We start from the raw sequence: 7,475 nt of genomic DNA on the forward strand, positions 1-7,475 counted from the left end.
TTTACTGCATTATAAATGAACAAGGTGCAAAAGCTGAGTCCAGCGAGCAGATGTTGGAAGCTCAGCGTGCTGGTGACAAAGGGCTAGAGTGCAAGAAGCCTCCATAGCACGTCTGTTCCTCAGCGCAGAGCAGGAAAGGTTTTAATTTGACAAGTTGGTTGGATGCAGGGAATTCACAGATCACGGCAAAAGCCAAACAGATTTGGCCACCTACTGTATGGCCACATTCATCTGAAAGGATAGCAGTTGTGGAAACGTCTCCTGCTCCAGCCGCCTGACACTACACACACAACGGGGAGTCTACAGGAGGCTTGTTTACCGCAGGCAGTGAATTCCTTTAAAAAGGATGGAGGAAAAAGAAAAAGAAGTGGGAGAGAAAATCAGGCTTCCATTATTAAAATAATTAAGTATTTTTACTTCAGATGGCTGGTTGGTTATTTTTCAAAGCTCTTAATCCTTTTTTTTAATAGTTGGTATGTTATGAAATGCAAGAAGGAAAATCAATGCCAAAACTAATGGAAATTCTCCTATAAGCCTCATGTAAACAGAAACATCAGCATTAAAGTTATGAATCTTAATTTGTGCCACTGAGCTAAAATTTGTATCTTTCTGCATTAAAGGAATATAGACATATGGCACTGTGTAGTGTCTATGTGCAATACAGAAAACTGACATGGTCTCTCCAATTTATGGGGAAATTGACATAATTTTGCCAAAAAAAAAGAAAAAAGAAAAACCACTTGTGAACTGGATTTTGCATAATGGGATTAATTTGGTTGACTGTCACATCAACTGTGCTGCAGAATGCAAGTTAATCACAACATCAGTCTGATTTAAAAGAAGAACGAAAGAAAGAGAAGGAAAAGGAAAAAAAGGAAGGTATTTTCTTCCTCTTCTTGATTATTCTTTCATTTTAAAATGCCCCTGTTTCTCCTGTAGCTGTGGTAGCTCTGGCAAAGAGGCTGGTGTGTATTTGGGATGGCCACGAGTGGTCTTCTTTTTTCCCTCCCCCACTCTCCACAGCAAAGGGAAAAAAAAGTCAACAGCTTTTCCAGGCTCATGCAAAACTGCTTCCACGGAGCGGCACAACTCCATACATTTGCAAAATTTAAGCCGATCAACAAAGCTGAAGCAACTTTAAACATTTTGTCATACGGATCTCGCTTACTGCCTTTTCTTCCACTTACTACTCTCCCTGAGAAAGCCACTCTCAGCATTTGGCTCCCCATTAAACCAGTCCAGCTACCTTTTTTGTCTGCATCACCACTCATAACAGTAATAGCACCGTTCTTCTGGAGGCTCTGCATAACATCAGATAAAGAAGCAAGTAGCAGTCAGGGTTTTTTTTGTGGACGATTCTGTCTATCTTTACAGATATACGGGATGAAAGAACGAAATAAACCTTCTTACAGGCTCTCACATTGTGTTCTTGGCAAAGGTACTGAAAACAGAGCCTGCACATGTACATGACACATCACTTAAGTCCTCTGGTTTCTATGGTTGCAGTAGGTTTTGCTTTCAGGGGGCATCCTCGGAAGGAGATAGCGCTGTGCAGCGCTTTGGGCATGGCGGAGTTGGGGAATTAGCTCTGGAGACTGATCCTGCCGCGACAGCGGTGGCGGAGAGCGAGGGATCAGGGCGGCTGGGCGCCGGGGGACCTGGCGCTGCCCCAGTGCAGCGTTGCGGTGCTGAGTCCCGCAGGCCCTTGTGCCGGGACGAGGCCAGCGGCCACTGGGTTGCCGTGGCTGCCCGCGCCACTGGCGCGCGCTCCCGCCCGGCACAGCGCGCTGCCTCCGTTAAACAATTACACTGCACTAATTGGCCTGTGTCGGTCCTGATGAGAAAGTAAACAAACGCTGCAGAGAAAAGCTGAGACAAATTGTATCTAATTAAATTGATGAAAAAAAAGTGACAACATTTTTCCCTGGGAAAGGAAAAAAGGAAAAAAAAGGCAACTCGTAGCAAGACAAATATCTCCTGCTTGCAGCCATGTACCCCACTTGCTAAACTCCATCCCTCTGCTTGGCCGTGGCTGTGTCAGGTGGGAGAAAATGGAGGTGCCTGTAGTGCCCGCTGAATGAGGCTGTCCGCGCGGGGGGACCGCACCGCTGTGACAGCCCCCGCCACGGCTGGCCCCGGAGGCAGAGCCCACCAGCCACCGGAGCTGCAACGACGAGCATCAGGCTCGCCTGCTGCCATTTCCTCCATGCATCCAGAGTAAAACCAGGCCTGGGAAACTTCTTCCATCTCTTTGTTTTGGTGAGTAAGGCACCCCCACCAGCCACCTCGATTTACGCAGGGAAATGTTCAATTTAAGGTTAATTATTTGGCGAGGCATTAATAAATAGGCGACTTTTGTCTTTGGGGTCCTGATCACCGAACTCATGAAAACCACCAAGCTAGGGCCACCAGAATCTCTTTCCACCAAGTCTTACTGAAATCAATGAAAACAGATAGGTTGTGTTCACTGAGTACATGATCAAACCCACCACAGAAGCAGCGGCAACAGCGGCAGCTATGTTGTGTACAGTTAAGAATTTTCATTCTAATCCTCTGTTTTCAGTTGCTCAGAGCTTTCCAAATACTTGATTTAGCAGGATAAAATATTCCAGGCCTGGTCTCTGGCAAAATGTAAATTTTTAATAGTTTAAGATAAAAGTGATTCAGTTACTCTTGAGTTAGAGAAGAGTCCAAGAATCAAGGAAACAGAATAATTTTGTAATTATTTTTTAGTAAGTCACCTGCTAAAGTCTCTGAGGGATCTACCTTGGAGCTTGACATGAAGTAGCCTTCACTGAAAGGGCCCTTAGGGAGGAGAACTTGTTACAGCTATTGACCAATGTGTTACAGGGCAATTTCATTTTGGTTCAAATGGGTTTTGAGTCTTTGGAAGTCATCCAGCAGGCTTATGTAGTTTATTTTGGGAAGTTGATCCCCACTCCCTCCCCTTTCTTTTAGTAATATTGGGAGCAAGGATGTGTGCTTTCCATTTTGGTGACTAATTTAGCTGTACAGAGAATCCAACAGAGATTAGTAAGATGGACTAGATGACCTCCTGAGATCCCTCCTAGCCTAATTTTCCTACTGTCTAGTCTAGATGTAAACAAAGGCCATCTGATTCATACCATAAGTTCCATATAAACTTTACATCATTTGTGTAAATACATTTATCTAAGTTCACTGACGAACCATAGTACACAATATTACCCAGTTACTTCTTGAATTTTCCTTTGTGGTCTTTCAGGTTGATGCTTGCTGAGCAGCCCATGTTGTGCAACACATGTGAGAGTTTTGTATGTTGAAACTGTAGTAAATTCAAGGTGTGGTGTAACCGATAAATACTGAAACAGCATGTTGAAGATAGGATAGAAGCACTATGGCTTGTGATGGCTATAAATGGTTTGGTACATTAGTGAGATGTTCATGTTGCCATGAGTATTTTGGCTCTAGTCCCTGTGGAAGCTGGAGGAACTGGAGGAACCGTTGTGTCTCTTTTATGTAGAATGTGCTGCGGTGTAGTATACTCTGTGGGAAATATATTTGGCAAGTGAAGATGATCTCATGAGACACATCCTAGACACAAGCAGAATGAAGCAGAGAGCCACTTGCCCCGGCTCTGGAGTCCCAGCAGGCTACTCCTGGAGCTACACTGTCTTTATGAATAACTAATAGATCAATCAAAGTGCAAATATACGCACAGCCGTAATTGTGTGCTTCTGTAGGTTTCACAATAGTTCAGACAACCTGGGTGGCAATTAATGCTCTTCCTGCTTAGGTTCATACTGAACCTTCTCCAGCTGAAATCATCAGGAGTTTTGCATCAAATTCAGTGGTGGTCTTAGCAAATGAAGATCCATTAAAAGTGTGCCATAACAGTAAGATCTAAATAGTAATAGCTAAAGCAGAAAAAGTAATGGAAAATATGTTATTAACATGCCCATTTTAAGGCAAGTAAGTGAGTCACAGAGAGACAATGGCCCAAATTCCCAAAGGCAACCAGGTGTTTAAGGAGTGAGTGACTTGCCCAAATTTGACAGAAAGTCAGTATCAGAACTTAACTTTGATCTCCTGAGTTGCAATAGTCTTACGATGCAACTATAAAATCAAGCCTTTCCCGAGGGTTTCTTGAAAAAGGTGAATTATTTCTTCTACCTAACAGACATATGCGTTGTTCACTGGCTGTTACCTGGACGGGCAATAAATACCTTGAGCATCTGTAGCGGGCCAAGAGATTGGGAAAGGAAACCGACTGGGGAGAATTGACTTTGTGAGAATGTTTGGCAACTTGTGTGTGAATAACTGACTGACTTGTTGCTAGGGAACAGTTGGGAGGAATGTTTTTGATCTCCCATATGCTTACTACTAATAAATAAACAAATAGCAATAATTACAACAAACCCCAAGCCTGTTGTATCTCCAGGATTAATTAATGATGAAATACTGCTGAAATTCTGTAAAAGAAGGTAGCAAGGTGGGGTGGATTTTATATTTTCCTGCTGTGTACGGAAATGGTGGTTGAAATTAACATTATTTTTTCCTCCTTAAAATTTACCTTAGCTGGATCAGGTTAGTGGGAGGAGTGGGAGAGTATTCCCTTCACAGACAGAGGATGAACAGGCAGACAGTAAATCTCCCTACGCCAGTTTTACTTGCATCCAGTTTTTCCTGCCTGGTACAGTTAAGTTTTTTAGATACTTTACTTGCATTTCTAATTCAGTTATTCTTCTGAAATTTATTCAAAGGATTTATGCTTATGAAATTATAATATAATGCTGCCTATATGCCAATGAGCTGCAGGCAAAGAAAATGATTTTCTTCAATTTACAGTTATGAGGCTGGAGGAAAATGATGCCTTCTTATCACCTCTTTTTCTTTGTAAGCCTCAATATTTTTTTAAGTCTTCAGAAGGCAGGAGCTGATGATGAATTCTTAAGCAGATCACACTGATAATTGTATTTCAGAACTGTCAACTCTGTGAAGACTGTCCACGGAAGTGTCTCAGTTCACTTGAGCTATTTGTGTCACTGCTTCTCCAGGAACTCAGCCCTCAATAAAACTCAAATCACTGGGGATATTGTTAAGTCTTCTGAAAGGATTATTAGATCGAAGGAAAATTTGTGGATGACACTTTGTAACAATTAATCAGGAGCTGTTGATGAAGTTAAGTTGGTTCTTTATTCTTGAACAGAAAAAAAAAAATGCAGCCCCTGTACAAATTGTCAAATGGCCTATTTTGTCACTCTGTTTGATTAATGGACTATTTGGAGTCCCCAAAAAGTCCTAGTACAAATAAAAAAGAATCATAAATATTGAATAAGCTCACAGCATGGTTAACCTTGACTATATTTTGGAACATTCTTGGGGAAAACTTTGCTATTCAGAAAATAAATTGCTAAAGGGATTAAAAAAAAAAAAAAACAAATTGGAGATTTTGGAGAATGTCACCTACCCAACCTTGTCATCCTGATTAGCCTGCCATGATAAATTAGCTTTAGTTAGCTTTGCAATCAGGCCAGAACCTGCTGGCACACTACTGCATTTTGCTAGTGGGGCTACACCTGGTCGGCAAAAGGGGCACAGGATGGCAAGGAAAACACTCCTGCTTGTGGTGCTTTGTATGTCACACAATGCAGGGACTGCTAACAGGCTATTATCCTTTTGTACTGTAATTTATGGAAATGGAGCCTAAGGAGTGCTGAGAGCATGGGAGTCATGGTGCCATAAGGTTGCTTCTGAAAGGCTGGTGGGAAGATATCCGGTGATCTGTGGATATGCAAATGATGAGACCTGAGTTTCAGCTGCAGCGAACGCCCGCTTTCATATGTATTCAGTACACGCGGTTTCCATCTTTTCCTCCTGTTCCTCTGTCTCTCTGTTTCCAACTCCGGTGCCCTCCTCCCCCCCCCCCCCCCCGATCCTCCCTCCCCCCCATTGCTTGATGCAGCTGCTATGGTCCTGTCAGGTCTGACCAGGCATTTTTGCTAACCTCTGATAGTATCTAGGTCATAGTGATCCCAAACTGGTTCACTTTTGTTCTCAGGGAACAAGAAATACAATGCTATTAGTTTGGGCTTGGGTTCCACAAAGCACTTAAGCCCCACGTGCCTGCCTCCAAGAATACAAGCAATTCCCCGGTCTCCTTCAGCGCAGCACTTAAGTGTCTTCCTAAAGGTAGGCATGTTTCGGGCATGTTTTGGCTGAATCAGGCCCTCAGTCAGAAGCCATAATGCCACTTTATATCTCATTTAGTTGGCCCCTTCTGCGAGCATGTGTCATATGCCAGCTCCTGAACCCATCTCAGCTGACACACATGCAATAACATACTTGAAAGCAAAAATTATTCATGCCTGGGAAGCTGGCTAGATTTTGGAATCCGTGCAACTCCTTCCATTAGGAGTATAACACAGCTGTAAAATAATAATTGCTCATTAAATTTTGTTGCTTCTTCAAAGGTAACATGGGGGTTAGAACAGGGGATTGTTTTCCATCTCCAAACATTTCATTGTGAGCTACAAATAATACTTTTCTGTCCATTTTTATCCTCATAGTTCCCCAAGTTCACAGATAGTCCTCTACCTTCAACTTAAGAATAGCAGTAAATAAGCAGAAGAGGGCTGGGCTAGAGGCACAAGGTGCATTAGGCATCGGTATAGGGAAATCAAGGTACTAGCTCCATTTGCTCCCCGCTGCAGCATTTATTCATTTGATCAGCAATGGCCAAAAGGAAGTGCTTTTCCTAGAAAGGCCTACCTCAGAAAAATGGGGCCATGGAGGGAGTAGGTTTCGGCCATTTTCACACTTCAATTTGTTCATGTGGCATGCGGGAAAGAGTAGAGCAGCATAAAGTTTTCAAGGCCTCTGAGTATTGCATCAGGGTGTAGGACTGAAAATCTTCTGTAAGGTACTTTTATAACCATGCAGTGCCACAGCCTGTGGTTAAAAAATTCCTGTGAGAGTTACCAGCCTGAACTAGACTGGGGTGAGTCAGGAGTTTGGGGAAAGCTAGCAGACAGCTCCTGCTGGAGTGAAGCTTGCCCCTCACCAAAGTCCCTGCAGCCAGCACGTCATTAAAGGTACCTGCTTGCTGTTTTCCTAGCAAGGTGTAAAACCATGGTCCTGACTGCCTGTGATTATTAAGGATGGGAATTTTCACATGAGTTGGGTGTTGATTCTGGTTAAATTCTAGCTCTGCTAATTGCGTCCTGCTGGCAGGAATTCCTCCTGCAGACCCGCTTGGGAAAGCTACCGCAGTCCTTGATCCCTGGCCTGAGCCTCCATGGGCTGTTACAACACGCCAATAAACTGGCTTCAGGGTGGGGCTCTCGCAAGGTCTCTTGCTGCTGTTGCTGTGTTTTGCATGGGATTTACAAACATTTACTAGGTCAGGGAGACTCAGCAAACCTGAGCAGACTGTTTAGTTTAGTGATTAGGGTAGTCATGTGGGAGTGGAGACTTGTGCTCCATCTCCTGAGCTG

The sequence above is a fragment of the Apteryx mantelli genome, chromosome 2 (genome assembly GCF_036417845.1).
Source record: "Apteryx mantelli isolate bAptMan1 chromosome 2, bAptMan1.hap1, whole genome shotgun sequence".
Classification (NCBI taxonomy): Eukaryota; Metazoa; Chordata; class Aves; order Apterygiformes; family Apterygidae; genus Apteryx; species Apteryx mantelli.